The following is a 16,195-nucleotide window of genomic DNA, read 5'->3' as shown; positions in this document are numbered from 1 at the left end:
TTGTGAATTGATATAGTCCGTCGGGAGTAGAAAAGGCTGTTTTCTTCTTATCTTCTTCCCTCAATGGGATCTGCCAGTACCCCTTACAGAGGTCCAGGGTACTGATGTATTTCGCCTTTCCTATTCGTTCGATCATCTCGTCGACACGAGGGTGGGAGTACGTATCAAAGGAGGAGATTTTATTTACCTCTCGAAAGTCGGTTCAGAATCTGATCGAACCGTCCGGCTTAGGGACTAGTACGATGGGTGAATTCCAGCTACTGACGGACGGTTCTATGACCCCAAGGCGCATCATCTGTACTATCTCTTCTTGAATGACTGCTCTACGTGCTTCCGGGACCCGATAGGGTCGTTGACGTACCGTTTTTCCGGGCTCGGTTATGATGGAATGTTCAATTACCGAGGTGCGACCCGGGGAGGTAGGGAAGATCTTTTTTAACGAACGTAAGGATGTCCGTAGATCCTGTCTTTGGTTTTCGGGGAGATCCGGATCAATGCATGCCTCATAAGACAAAGCTAGCTCGGGATTGGTACCGGTTAGTACAGGGAGAGGACCGACCCAGGCCTTCAGCAGATTCACGTGGTAAATCTGGGTGATATGTCTGTTAGGGTCTGTTTCCACCTCATAGGTGACCGGTGTTACTTGTCGCAGGACAGTAAACGGGCCCTACCATTGTCCCAGTAGTTTGTGATCCGACGATGGGATTAAGAGAAGGACCAGGTCACCTGGGGCAAAAGACCGGGGTTTGGTACCTTTATCGTACTGGTGCTTCTGATTGGCTTGTGCAGTCGTCATATTCTGCCTGACTATGTACCGTATTTGTCCCAAATGTGTCTTGAGGTTTTCTACATACTCAGGGAGCGGTCTGGTCCGGTCGGGTTCGGCCTCCCAGGCTTCTTTAGCCATATCCAACAGAGTTCGTGGGGGTCGCCCATGTAGGAGCTCATAGGGTGAATATCCAGTGCTGCTCTGAACCTTGCAGCGGATCGCAAACAGAGCCAGGGGTAGCTTCTCCTCCCACCTTCTGCTCTCAAGGGCCAACAGTTTTTTTAGGGTAGTCTTTAGAGTGGCGTTGTAGCGCTCCACCAACCCATCTGTCTGGGGGTGGTAAGCAGAGGTCCTTATCTGCTTAATACCGAGTCGTGAACACACCTGCCTCATCAAGGTGGACACGAAGGGGGTCCCCTGGTCAGTCAAAATTTCTCTGGGGAAGCCTACCCTAGAGAAAATCGAGATCAAGGCTTTAGCGATGTTCTGAGTTGTAGGTTGTCTTAGGGGTACTGCTTCAGGCAAGCGGGTGGCGTAATCGACCAGTACTAAAGCGTATCGACAACCGGTTCTGGAGGGCAACAGGGGGCCTATAATGTCCATCCCTACTCTACTGAAGGGTATATCGATCAGGGGTAGAGGCTGTAAGGGCGCTCTCGGGGGTCGATACCTGCTATTCTTTTGGCACACCGGGCAGGTACGGCAGTGCAGTTTTATTTGCTGGTAGACCCCTGGCCAATAGAATTTCTCCAAGATAGACTGTCCTGTCTTCTCGTCGCTAAAGTGGCCTCCCAGCAGGTGGCTATGGGCGAGAAACAACACCTTGTCTCGGAAGGGTCCCGGGATCAGCAGCTGGGGTGGTTGTTGTGCCCCTCCCTTCCTGTACAAAAGGCCGTTCTTTCTAAAGAAATAGGGACCGACTTGTAAAGGGTCTTCGTGGTCGAGAGCACGACTCCAGGCATCTTGGAGGACAGGATCCTCCTGTTGGGTGGCTTGGAACTCCCTGTCGGTTTCCCAGGGGTGTTCTTCCACTCAGACCGGAAACACAGTGGCATGGTTCCTTTTCTCTTTCTTCTTTTGGGTTTTCGATTTGTATGGTTTGCCCGAAGCCTCTTGACTTAGTGGGTTGTGTGGAAACGGGGCCTCCAACCACCACTTTTCCAGGGAGTTGGTGGTCTCGTGGAGAAGACGAGGTAGCCCAGAGTAATCACTGCCCAGTATCACTTGCTCCGGGAGGGACGGAATGAGGCCAACGGTGAGCGTAGTACCCTGATCAGTCGGGTGTTGAACACGAACCCTGCCGGTGGGGTATAGTTTTGTGTCTCCATGTACACACTGGATGGCTACCGTACCGGTCACTGGTCCCACAGGGTTTGGTAGCTCTTGTGGACGGAGTACACTTTGTCTGCAGCCTGTATCAGCAAGGGCTAGAACAGGGTGTCCCTCAATCCGTACTGGGCAATGAAATCTAGGAGGGCTAGGATCTGTGGGGAGGCATACATAATTCCAGGCGAGACCCACCTCCATTGGTTCGTCTTTCTGGGGACACACTCGTGCAATGTGTCCATATCCTCCACAGTGATAGCACTGGGGACCGGGTGGGGGTGCCCGCGGTACAACCGGGTATGGGAACAAAGGGGGTAGTTCCGGCTACTTGGGTAGGGGAGGTCTCGGTGTTCGGGCCCCGGTGTGTGGCTGAAAACGATGTGGATGCTCTTCTTTGGGCCTCTGAAAGTCTTGGGCGCGGCTGTAAGCGCTGGCGATTTCAACCGCACTCTCAAGGGTGAGACGGGCGTGTTGGCGAACCCACCTTTGAGCTGAGGGATGCAGGGAAGCAAGGAATTGTTCCAAATATATTTTGGAGAGGATTTCTTCTTTCGTAGAGGAGGCAGGCCGCAACCAGCGATCGGTCAGGTCCCGGATGCGAAAAGAGAGGGCCCTTGGTGTTTCTTGTGGTCCTTCTTTGGCTTGGCGGAGCCTCACCCTGTAAGTCTCATCATCTATATCAAGCCATTCCAGGATACAAGTTTTTATCTCGGCATAAGGTGTTTGGCCCAGTACGTTGGCCTGTTGATACGCTGGTTGTAATTCACCGGTCAGTAGGGGTCCAAGACAATGTCCCCATCGATCAGGGGGCCAGGCAGCAGCTTGGGCCAACCGCTCGAAATTTGTAAAAAAGAAGTCCGGGTCCTCTCCCGGGACGTACTTTTGAAGGACCACGGAGGGGAGGGAAGTGACCGGTCTTTGCTGGCCTAGTAGGTCGGTGAGCTTTCTCATAGCTTGGTCCTGGGCCGCCCCCTGACCCTTCAATACGTCATGCAACTGGCCTCGGTGAATCCTCAGCGATTTTGAGAAATTGTTCCATCATTTTGCGACTTTTTGTACTGCGGCCTTCATGCTTCCGGACAATCCCACTTCTGACACCAACTGTTGTCGTGGGGCGAGTGCGGGCCGGAAAAACAGGCGTGGAGGCCGTATATAGTGGGCTATGTCTGTTTATTGGGTTGGGCACAAAGTCAAGGGTAGACAAGAGTCTGGTAGGGGTGTCTCCGACACGGTAGGTCCTTAGTTGCAGGTCCCACAGATGGCTCCTGGAGGTGGTTGATATCATGGGTCGATGTAGGGGGGGCATCGTCCACCAGGGCACTCCGGCTCCTTCCACGGGTGGTTGGTGGTTCCTCGGAGGTGTGCAAGGAGAGATAGAAAAAGGACCGTTAGTCTGACCGTTCCAAACGGTACGGGCACCTAATGCCGACACCGGGAGTGCGTAAGAAAAAGCGGACAGTGAGGGAGGTGGGTAGGGGAGTATACGGTCGGGAAGAAGAGGAGGGTGTCGGAGGATAGAGTCAGTGCAAGGCGTATCGTGCAGGTGCCAGATCGTGAAGAAGTGCTTTACGCTAATTACAGTGGTCAAGGTGGCTTTATACTATATACAGTGCTCAGTGAGTCCTAGATGGGGTTGAGGGGGCAGTTTACACTAGGATTATTCACACTCTAATTACACAGGAGGGGTTTGTTACTCACATGGTCCCGCCGTAGCTCTCCCGCGAGCTACGGCCCCTCTCCAGCGTCCTCCACAGGACTCCACCAGTCCTCCGTCCAGACCTCGTCGTCTTCTCCTTCTTCATTCCGCTCTACAGGGGTGCCGCCATCCGTCTTCTGCCACAAGTCGAACTCTCTGCACACCCCGCCGTCGTCGTTTCCTCCTTTTCTTTCATCCGTCGTTGGGTAGAGGGTGGGACTTCCGGGGTCACTCGGGAATCCTTCCGGTTTCCGGTCCTTCCGGATTGGGTCCTGCAATGAGGAAGAAAACAAGGGTGTCCGGGTTGCCAGGGACGCCGTCGGATCGGTCCGGGAGTCTCGAGACCTTGAGGGAAGCATCGGTTTATGCAAGGTAGGGACCGCCTTCCGTTCACAGTACTATTCTTTATTTTACCTGATTGGGTGGGATTTTTAGAACTTTGAACATTCACACCAAATGTATGAACCTTATTGTATTTCACCCTATCAATTGAGCCTTATCCAGTGAGTGTTGAGTTGCTCTTCCCTGATCTTTAGAAGGTGACACTCTGTTGGTCTAATTTCTGATTTTTTTATTTTTTACTGGAATGCAATATATTCTGCTATGCTATTTCGTATATTGCATTTATTTGGAGCTCCAAGCTTGTATATGACAAATGGCAAATTGACTGACATCCTTCCATTTATTTGCTTCCTGTAATTCCTTAATTTATAAATATACCTTCTTTGTTTTCATTATATTATTTGACAGCCTATGTTGTAAAGCCTAATGTGGTTTACATATAATTCTGAAATGTTATTTGATACGTAATTGACATGTTGATGTTCAGTTGGGGAGCAACAAAATTCTTGCCGGTTAACACCGCTCCCGGTTTATCAACAGTGCTTTAGAGTGATGACGAGGAAAAAGTGCTATATATTAGGCAAGTTCCATTAGTCATAAATTGCATAGCTTAAAAGTGGCTTTAGTATGGGCCTCAAGTATTGGGCATATGCTAGAAAATGAGTCCCTCTGAAGTTCATTGTGTGAGAGGCATTGATCTGAATAGTTATGAGCTCAATACTGCTCTGTTACTTACCGGTAACCTTCATTACTCTGGGTTCCGTTGTCCTCGTCCCATTCATTGAGAAAGTGGAGATAACCATCTCCTGACAGAAAAAAAGACCAGAGGGATGATGGGACCCTAATACTGCCCCTCCCTTCGGGAGTAGATAAGCAGTACTTACCCAGCATCCCGCCTGTACAACCAAGCCCACACAGGAAGGCCGGCCAGCCAGCAACCCGGAGTAATGAAGATGACTGGTAAGAAATAGAGCATTACCCCCAGGTCCCTTATGTCCTCGTCCCATTCATTGACAAAGTAGAGGATACCAAAGCAGAAAACTGGCCTTTCGAATCAGCAAGCACACCCAGGAAACCCCACCAAGGGGGCACCTCGAGGGAGCAAAAAAACAGGGGGGGAACCACAGGAGGCAACGGCCAGCAAGCCAGAACAGGCCAGAAAGGGACAAAACCAAGGAACGGAACCGAGACAATGAGAACAGAAGGCCACAGCCCAAACAAGGTGGCAGCCAACTGGAGAACCAGAAACGGCACAGGCCCCAGGAAAGAACGGCCAGCACCACCAGGACCGCCAAGGACAACCACTAAGCCCCCAGCCCAGAAGGAGAAGCCACAGCGAGAGCCCAGGAGCAGACAAAGCCACAAAAAGACGGAGAAGCAGGAACACAAACCCCAGGATGAGGCCGCACAAGGACCAAAGAACCAGCAGGGCCAAACCCCCACAAAGGTAAAGGCCGCAAACCAAACCAGGGGGCGACTACAAACCACAGCAGGAGCAGCGGAAAAGAACCCAGGGCGCACAGCCCCCCCCCGACCAGGAGCTTACCAGGCCCGGCCCCACCCAACCCCAGAGAGGAGAGCAGAGCAGGAGACGGCTGATGAAAAGGCCACAGGTAAAATAAAACAGTCGGAAGCCAGAGCCGAAGACAAGCAAACCGCTGAAGCAGGAGGACCCCGGCCCAACCCGCACCTAGAAGAAGCCCACGCAGAGATGAGGCCGAAGCACAGGGGGAGGCCGGCAGAGACCCACAGCACACAATCGCCGGACCACACAGCAGGCCCAGATGAAAACAGACCGAGGCAACCACCCAAACGGAAACCGGAGGAAGCAGTGTAGCCAGAGGCACAAGCAGCACCAGACCCCGGACCACCAGCAGCAAGGAGGGCAGAGCCCCACAGAGGCAAGACAAACACCACAGGACCGCACCCTGACAGGGGAGGGGTAGGGAAAGAGGGACCGCCAAACAACAGACACACACAGGGAACAGCACCTAGGGAACCCCGGGAAGACAAGAGCAGACCAGGACACCAGCACCAGGAAGGACCAGGGACGCCAGGCATAACACACCCCAAGCCGACACAGAAGACACAGGGCAGCAATGAAAATCCAGGAGGTGCAGCCGGAGGCCACACCGAAGCACCAGCAAGCCGGCAGAGTAGGAGCGACTGGAGACAACCCCGGACACGTCAATCCAGAAGCCCAGAACACCAGGGTCCCGCACAGGCCCGAAAAGGCAAGACGCAGCCCAGTAGCAAACAGGGCGGAAAGCCACCAGCCACAAAAAGGGCCAACAAAGGAGGAGCACCGGTGCAACGGGGGAAACCCCGAAGCCCAACAGCAGCCAAGGAAAACCAACAGAACCAGGCAAAAGAACACGGGCACCCAACCAGAGGCGAAGCAAGCTCGGGAGGAGAACAGCAGAAGGAACAGGCTCAGAAGGGCACACAAGGGCACGGCCGACACCACCGGGGCACCACACCCGGAAACCCAAAGCACACAGGCCCAGATGGAGGGCCGAGGAAGGCGATCAACAGGTGCCGAAAAAGACCACAGGAGCAGGGAAGCCCAAGCGGCCCCCCACCCAGGTACCAGGCAGGCCAAGACCCCGCCAAACTACAGATACCAGAGGAGACTAGGAGCCCACAGGGGGCAACCGCACCAGGAACCCAGGTGGACCTCCAAGAAGGAGAACCGCAATGGCACGAACCCCGGACCCCAGGGACCACCGGAAAGGGAAGCCAAGCAGCAAACCACCACACGGAACGCACATACCCCCAGCCCAAGGTGCAGCACTATGCCAGGGCAGGAGGGCAACCAACCCGGGTGCCAGGCACACCGGGGGCAGAAAACCCAACCCACAGCCAACAGCCAGGCCACGAGAAGGCCGGAGTAGCAAGGCCTCCAATGGACAACCAGAGACAGACCCCAAGTGGCACCGCTCACCAAAGGAAGAGCCGGAGCTCAACCACACTAGCCAGAAAAAAGAAGCAAGCCACAGCAGCAGGCAGACCCCAACAAAAGTACCAACCAGGCTGGACCCCACTAAACCCAGAGGCCAGACAAGGACAGGAGCAGGAAGCGAGGGACGACCCGAGGCCACACCAGAAGCGCCGACCACTCAGAGCCACAAGCAGCCCCAAGGACACAACCGCCAAAGGAAGCGCACAGAGCTGGACCGTAAGAGGGCAGGAGCCGCAAACCAGCCCCAGCCGAGAAACAGGAGACAGGCAGCAGGCAGAAGCATCCAGCAGACAGGGGGCTGCAGGAAGAGCAGCTACAGACCGAGCAGCACCACTGGCGGAACCCGGAGACAGGCATACCCAGACCCAAGGAGAAGGGTGCGGCCAGGACCCACCGAGGCCAGCCAAAGGCCGGGAGGGAAGGCCAAGCGGAGACACACAGCATCCGGCAAGCACAGGCCAAGATCCAAGCAGGGACGAACCAGTCCTAACCCCATGCAGCACACATAGACATTGCAAAATGTACTTTTTTTTAAACAATTGTTTATGTGCAGGAAGGGACACCTTCCTGCACATAAACAATCAAAGGCGTTTTGTTGTTTCCATGTGTGCTGCACAACGTAAAACACATGGAAACAGCAAAAACGAGGAGAAATGAATCATTAATCCTCGTTTTGCCAGAGTTTTCTCTGGTCTTAATTTTTGTGCTGCCCCATCTTTACACCACCCTTGTAAATATGAGGAAGCGTCAAGATCAATGGGTGTTGCGGTGGAATGCCCACAGCAACACCAATTTCCCTCCCATTTCATGCTAAGTATAACGTGAAAGGGTGCCTTACTTACAAGTCAGTATTACGCCATGTTAAGTGGCTCAATGCTGCCTTGTGAATAAGTCAGGGCCCTTATGCCACCACCACATCCACAAACGTGACTTTCGTGCGGCACTAGGGGCTTGCAAATATGCCCCAAGTGTCTCCAGTATATAGGGAGACCACATTAGTAGTGTCTGCAACTTTAATTCCCTGTTCTCCATACTCCTTTGTAAGTATGACGGCTAATGGTTCAAGCACCAGAGCAAACAGCAGGGATTAGAGAAGGCACCTTTGCCTAGTACCACGTTTGATACTCAAGCTGTCTGAAACCATCCTTCCCTTCCCTTTCTGACCCTGGCCCTGGGTTCCATATAATGCAAGCTCACCCAGCTACAAATAAATTGACAAAACCCCATTGTTCCCAGGATCTGTATCAATTAGACCCAACTGAGAGTTTTGAAAGTCTTCTCAAGATTGACTGCCACTAAAGAAGGCACCTCCTCCACATTAACACATGCACTAACCAATGGATATTTTTTTGCTGTACTACAGCCCAGTGTGAAGCAGCATTGTTCTTCAGGATTTTAACTTCCCTTCATATGTCAGCATCTCTACTCCAGGATCTTACACAGAACCCTAGTGTCTGAGTTGATCATGGTCAGGGGTCTATAAAATGAAGCATCCGCTAGATTACCATCCGGCTTAAGCATCATATGAATAATGCCCCCATGCATAAGAGTGCCCACCTGCCTAGCTTCCTTGAAAAGTTTTCATAATGTTTTGGACAACTAGGGCACAAAGGTCCGATAAAATTCCACTGGGAAGCTGTCACCTTCCGGTGTCTTACCCTTCAGCATCAACTGTAAAGCCTCCCTCAGCTCCTAAATAGATTCCCACATCAAGCCCTTCTGTCAAAACCTCTAAGACCTTCAGAAGGTCCATATTTTCTATGAACGTGATTACTGTCTCAATGATGTCTTGACCCGTGTTCTTATATATTCACTGTAAATGAGATTGAAGTGTGCTATTAATTAACACTTGCATCATGGCAGTCATACCACCAGGGCAAGTCAAGGTGAGAATCGAAGCAATATATATCTCTCTTTTCAGGCATCATGAACAAAGTTCACATGATTTATCCCCCTACATATGCAATCTCTGCCGATATTCCATCGGGGTTACTTTATCTAATCTGCATATCTCCCTGGGTTTAGCTCCTACTAGTTTCATTGGGGGACTCACTCTCATTCTTCTGCATGTCAGCCATTTTCTTCTCCTGCACCTCCAAATCTTTCTAGAATTGTTCATGACCCGATACTCTTTTCCCAGCTATTCCACCCTCGTGCATTTTGCTGGGAATCTATCCAGACACCCACCTAACACGCAATTAAAATCTCTTGCCCACAATACTAGGGCATCTCTGTACTCCGCCAATAGCCCCTGAATAGTTTATCATCATTCTCGGGTGCATGAGTATTAATTCTACACAATTCCTTCACATCTATGGTGCCATGTAGGCGAATGCATCTGCCCTCCAAATCAACTTCCAAGTAATTAAGCTGAAAAGTAGCCCAAGCTCCCACCCATATGCAGATCTACATCCACCCAGCGCATTTGAGAAAAGTGGGCGAGTCTCCTGTAAACAGGCTATTTCCACTCTATGGTGTCTAAGGAAGGACAATAACCTATATTGTTTTGTGAAGCCTGGACATTATGTGATTGCCCTTTATTGTGTGTCCATCATTGAACATAGAAGCACCCAGGAGGGTCCTCTTTCCCTTGTAAAACCAGTTTATTGAGGAGGCAAGTTCCTACCCGGCAGAATCGTAAACCATATATGAGGGAGACTAGTTCAACATGCAACTCCCTGTGAGAGTCATTCCATAGTAACAAACTCCAAACAACAGCCAAACTAACCCACTCCAGGTAAACACATTGTAACATTATATCAACAGCCCTGCCCATCAGTTCTGGCTAAAATAACAACTCAGCTCAGTTCCTCATCAGTACTACAACAGTACAAAAAAAAAAAACCCTGTCTGCCTGCAACCTAACATGAAACTACCAAGTGTGTACAATGTGTGTAAAACATGTGGGAGGGCAGTTTACCCCAGCAGCACCCAGAACCTGTAAAGTCCATGAAGGGCCTCACTCCAGCCACCCCACTCTACTATGCAGCAACTGCCCTCTCGAGATATAATTATCTGACATTCAATTACCACAAGGACTGTAGTCCAGACAAGGTCTCCCAACCAGACTGCCCCTTTGCCAGCTTTCCATATGATCTCCTGCCGCCACTTCATGAAGGCGGAACACAATCTATGCGTTTCGATGTGCCCAGCCCAATATTATCAGCACTACCTGCCCTTAATAACAGCTCATTTTAGTACAATTACACAATCTATTAGCATGTCTGCATGGGGCTATGCGTTGCAAATTGTGTCATCCGGAGGTTATTCTGTTGAATGCTTGGTGGGAGCAGTGGAATTCCAGCTCCCCTCTGAAGATGCCCCTCATCTCTCCTCATGGTGGTATTATCCTAAAGTAACACTTTAGTCTGTTGTTCAGCCGAACTGCTGTCTCAAGCCGCCAGGTAAACATGTCCACTCGACCACCCATGTCCAGTCCTGCTCCGGCAGATAAGGGGCTCTGGCGATATCTCAGCTGGCACCTTGTCCCAAAGTTCAAGCAAAGACTAAACTTCCCCAGTGTGTTCTAAACTTTTTTCCCCCAAATACTATCACCCTAAGACATGCAGGATAGAACATTATGTATCAAAGATTTATCACCTCAGGTTTTTGCTTCATGTCTAGGAATGATTTTCTTTGGGATTGCACTTTCCAAGTGTAGTCCAGGTAGATAGCAATGTTATGGTTCTCATAATGTAGGGTACCAGAATCTTTTGCCACTCTTAGGATGCAAAACCTGTCCCTGTAATTGAAAATTAGCTCAGCCAGTGTCACAGTTTTTCAATACAGGACACGCTTCATCTAGTGATGTTTTGTGAACACTACTTGGTGCCCCGGAAAAAATTCTTATACCCAATTCTGAAAGATCTTAACTTTGTCCAGGTGAGGCCTGCTCTTCTATATTTGCAAATGCTTAATCCTATGCAGGTCACATTTAGTGTAGCCAGCTTTTTGGTAGCGGCAGCTCGAATAAACAAATTAAGTCTCGCCCAGACGGTCATATAACTAGGCCGATAATCTTCTAACTACTCTTTGGGAAAATGTATTATGAATAGTGGGTGACAGGGCTGGCCTCTTTTAATCTACATTGTTTAGCATTTACTCTTTGCATCAAAGATTTTAATTGTTTTAAGTATGAACGTATGAACTGCAATTTTGTGTATATTTGTATATCTGTAATTTTATTTTGTATAATGTATGTAGGTATAAAAATGAATTGTGTATTGCTTTTATGGTTTTAATTAACCGAAATAAAGATATTTGACTGACTGACTGAGCTCAGCCAGTGGATCTCAGTGGGCACCTAGCAGTGGCCTAGGGGCCATGTCCCTGTGAGCCCTTTCCACTGCAGACATTTTTGACAGTCTTTGGAGCTTCAATTCACAAACAAACCAATCTTCCAGGAGGTGCTCGACCAAGTTGCCCCCTGCTCTTTCAGAGAAGCTTAGTAGCAGCAAATTATTGCGACCCTTAGCATTCTGCCCTATTTTCAGAGTTCTTGGTCAGAATTGCCATTTTGGCTATTTGTTCCCTGAGTCTAGTCAACCTTGGTTCGCACTTCACTAATTGCTTCCTCAGCCGCATGGACCCACTCCACCACTTTCTGGAGGACTGTATGTAGGAGGTTAAATTCTATTGAGACAATTTCAATTTTTCCCACTGGTGCCGTTCTTGAGCCATCAATGGCCGCCAGGATGTCCATTGTTCATGGCTCCTCTACCAGGACCTGTTGCTCTTTCGGAGCCTTCCTCCAGCTTGTCGATTGGTTTTCAACAAGAAAATCCTTGTTATTGTGAATTGGGCGACCCTGTTGGGTCTTGGGAGCCCTGTCTTTACTCATTGCAGCCTCTAAGACCTATATTGAGGTGTGCAAGTTATTAAGAACCAGAGAGCCCCTCAAGGGTGGGGATATTTTCCCACCTAGCTGGATATATCCCACAAGCACTTTTTTCTGACGAAATGTTTGCTATTGTTTTTCTGAAAATAAAAATATACCTCTACTTGAGAATCTATCAAGTAAAGAAGTGTAAATGCAGACTGAGCAGCTCGTTTTGGCAAACAGAATGACACTGTGTCTGACCCTGATTGATAAATATTACACGCTGCTTCAGAACCTATTCATTATTGAGTCCCACAGTGCAGGGCCTAGGAAGCAGTCAGAAGTAAATTGCAAATTGTATGGAATGAAAACTTACAGAAAAAATCCCTCCCCCCTACATGTATGTCATAAAGCTACCATAGTCATTCGCCCGGAGAGGAGACTACCATAGACTCCAGAAGGTTGGGTAACACTGCAATACTGGAAACATTGAGGGCAGAGGAGGGATACATATAATTGATCAAAAGAACTGTGGACTGGGCTCAAAGTGTTGAGGAGCTCATCCTTGAAGATCTCAAATATATCTGGAGGGCCTACCACGTGTACTAAGTAGTTGAATCTGGGATTTTAAGGTCGTCGAGCATCCTCTTTAGCCTGTTCTATAAAGAAACATGAGAATGCCGCTATCTTAAGGCTTTGCCCAAGTTATCCTCAAATAGATTTGCATGTTTGTGGTTGATTTGAACTCCTGGGTATTTAATAGTGTGGGGTCCCGAGAGGAGTACCATCTCCTTGAAGTATGTAACGTTCTGTAATAGTCTATATGAAGGGCAAAACAAGGGGTTTAGCATTATAAACTTTGAGCCCAGACATCCCTGCCAAACTCTTCCAGTTTTGTTGTCAGAGGGGTAAACATTATCATAGACATCTCAAAAGTAAAACATCATATCATCAGAGTGTTAGGAAATTTTGCGGGAGACTGGTCCCCTATTAGAATTCCCCAAACATGGCCCCTCACACACCTTCCTGCACAAAAACAATCACAAGAGGTGTTTTACTCAGCATACATAGAAAGAGGAAAAAACAAGGAGAAATCAGGATATTTCTATTTCTATGTGTGCTGCAAAATGCAGCACACATAGAAAGAGGGAAAAACTAGGAGAAATCAGGACATTTCTCCTCATTGTGCCTCCCTAAAACCACCTCTCGGGTGGCGTTAGAATCATACAAATTCCACGGTTTACAATAGAGTAGTAGAGTTCATTGGCATAGAGTGCAGTGTTACAGAGTGGCATAGAGTAGAGTTGTGTAGCATAGAGTAGAGTTGGGCAGCATAGAGAGGAGTAGGCTAGACTGGAGTGATGTAGAGTGCAGTGGTGAAGAGCGCAATTGTGTACAATAGAGTGGCGTAGATTGCATTGGCATAGAGTAGAGTGGTGCAGAGTAGAGAGGCATAGAGTGCAGTGGCACAGAGTGGACAGCTGCAGAGTGGAGTAGAGTGCTGAGGCGTGGAGTGGTGTAAAGTAGAATGGTGCAGAGTAGAATGTAGTGGCACGGGGTGGTGCAGAGTGGAGTGGAATAGAGTGGCTTTTGCATGGTATGGTAGCACACTGCTATTACAGACAACACATTTTTGATTGAAATGATCTTTAAATTTTCACAAACATACAGTTTTACTAAAAAAACTAGACAGTTCACAAATACTTAAACAGGTCATTTAAATGTAGCATGCTAGAAACAAAAACGTTTCCTACCACCAGTATCCAGCAAGATTGTCATATAAATCCTCTCACCTTGAAGTCAGTGAAAGAAAAGTGAACTCCAAGCTCCAGCAGAAGACAGAGCCTGACATTTGACCTTTGTCTTTGAATGTACAGCAAATGTGAAAAGATAAGAACACGATTTACAGGCCTATTTACAGAAAGAAGCACTCGCACAAGAAAACAAGTAGAGGTAGTGTGAAAAGGCTTTGCTCCTTGGGAGGGATTAACTCACTCTGGACTGCCTAAAACAACTAAATCCAGCAAACAGACAACCAAAGAATATGAGTTACCAACCACAAAACAAATGGTAAGCAACAGGCGGAATTCATTCCCTGGGAAGCTTTCTGGAAGTCCCCAAGATGTCTTTAGCAAGCCAGACAGCTGGGCTTTCTGGTAGGCTTCGATGTAAAAATATATGCAGACTGCGCTGCCTACAGCAAACCATGACCCCCTAAACAAAACTAATTAAGTATGAGCAACAGCAGGAATGCCATTTCCATTTTCACAAACGCATATTCTGGCATTATTTTTAATATAAAATAATAAAATAATAAAATCTATTTTAATCATAAATCCTCATTCAAGCTAAGTCTATTCAAGATGAAGCGAAGACTGTCAGTATTGAGTTAAAGTTGCACAGAAGAACCAGACCTAGAACTTGGAGGTGTTTCCCATTTAGGGTTGATGGTCCAGTCTTCAAAACTATAGACTCAGGGCCAGATTCATCACACTTTCAGGTAACGCAACTCGTTAAGACACCTTGCTGTGCTGCCTGAATGGAAGAGGGGAGGAATGAGCCATATTTAACATTATATGGCCTATTCCTGTCCATTCCTTGTGAGGGTGCACAACATGCTGCCTTGCACCAAGGCAGGCACCCATGTACCCTGCAAAAAACAATCCTCTGAGGCTTTTCCCCCTTTCTATATATGCTGCAGAATACAGCACAAGCACAAAGTGGAAACATTCATTATCCAGCCCAATGCACTGCCATACTACATGTCCATGTGTTCAATAATTTTTCTAGAGAGGATATCACAATATATGTGAATCAGTGCTCAATTGAACATGCCCCCTCCGGTTGTTATCCAATCTGAAATGCATACAAGGCCTATGAAGTGAGGGGCATGGCAGAAACTAAAGGTATGTTTCATCAGCAAGCTGATCAACCTTTTAAGTAGAATAAAGCAAACCTTTTCAGCTAAAAACACATTTTGTAGGTTTCAAATGAGAAATGCTTTAACTTATTTTGGTAGACGCCATTTCCTACTACGCTTTCGAAAGGTGTCTTGGGAGAAATCTCCAAGTCTATTGTTGAGGGGTATTTACCCCGTTTCAGTTCTGCCCATTTCTGCTGGGCCAATGTGCTTCAAACTGGTCCTCTCTGCAACACATTAGCCAACAATTTTGAGGGTGGTTCCGGATCCTACCTATCTCTGAGATATGTCATGTCTGACTGATGGCACTTGTCTGTTAATTTTTATATAGAATGTGTTCTCAGTATTTATGGAAATTATACTCAGGGGGTCATGTGATCTTTAAACTATGTCCAGTTCTGATAACAGTTATTGATGTATCACTCCTTAAACAACACCATTGTTCCTAAATTTCAGCCATGGGCACCGCTACCAGTATCTCTATGACCCAGCGATGGTGTCAGCAACTCTTATTTTTGTCTTGAAAAGTTGACCTTATGAATGTATTATTATGGCACATTAGTGATTTTTAATCTGGGCCCCCATGTAGTACAACTCTGGATTTGCAGTCCACAAGATGTGTACAGTTTGCTGTGTGGCACTAAAATAGATTTTTTTGTCGTTTTGTAAATTGTTTGCATTGTTAAATGTGAAAGTAAAATAAAGTTGGATGCAGTTAAACGTCTTTGGAGGGTGTGAAGTGTATCGATGGATGTACTGTAGGACTTTGCAGTTTTCATTTAACATTAAGGTGGCATACTTAGGAGCTTGGGTCCATTCGGACAATTATCTCCAGAGCGGCTACCTTTCTTGCTGCACAAGAGGTAAAGGGAGAAAAACTATCACTTGTTAAGATCTCAATGCAGTGCAACCAATCTGACTACACAATAATCCACTTGAAAACTTAATCTGAGTTTAGTAGGGTTTCATTATACATTTAGAAACAAATCAATGTATACCAATCTCAACATAATCATATAGAAGTTCAGAAAGTCCAAAATAAATCCAAATCCAGGCCTCGAAAAATCCTAAAAATGTTACCAGACCTGCAGGTCTAGTGACTTAAATAATCTACTTGATTTAACTATAATGCGCTGGACCCATAAACTGGTTTAAATGAAATGATCCTGGGTAAGTATTTTAATTTACGGAGACACCATTTTTTTCTTGATCACACATGAGAGCACCTTCAGATGTGTGAGTTTGGCATGTCTGCTTTACAATAAACTCTTTGATTTAATAAACTAAACCTTTACTTCATATATAATACAAATCTATCCACATGTAGGATAAACATTACCGCTGACTTGCCTCAGTTCATT

The 16,195-nt window shown here is 47.7% G+C and overlaps 1 pseudogene; it reads right to left on the bottom strand.

The window, feature by feature from the left end:
* Window positions 1–1,379: 1,379 nt before the first annotated feature.
* On the bottom strand, window positions 1,380–4,238 carry LOC147663326 (uncharacterized; annotated as a pseudogene).
* Between the last annotated feature and the right edge of the window lie 11,957 nt (window positions 4,239–16,195).

Source organism: Lissotriton vulgaris, unplaced genomic scaffold (genome assembly GCF_964263255.1).
Source record: "Lissotriton vulgaris unplaced genomic scaffold, aLisVul1.2 SCAFFOLD_2878, whole genome shotgun sequence".
In the NCBI taxonomy this organism is placed as follows: Eukaryota; Metazoa; Chordata; class Amphibia; order Caudata; family Salamandridae; genus Lissotriton; species Lissotriton vulgaris.
The sequence above is the reverse complement of the archived record's forward strand: the minus strand, read 5'-3'. Positions and strand labels throughout refer to the sequence as shown.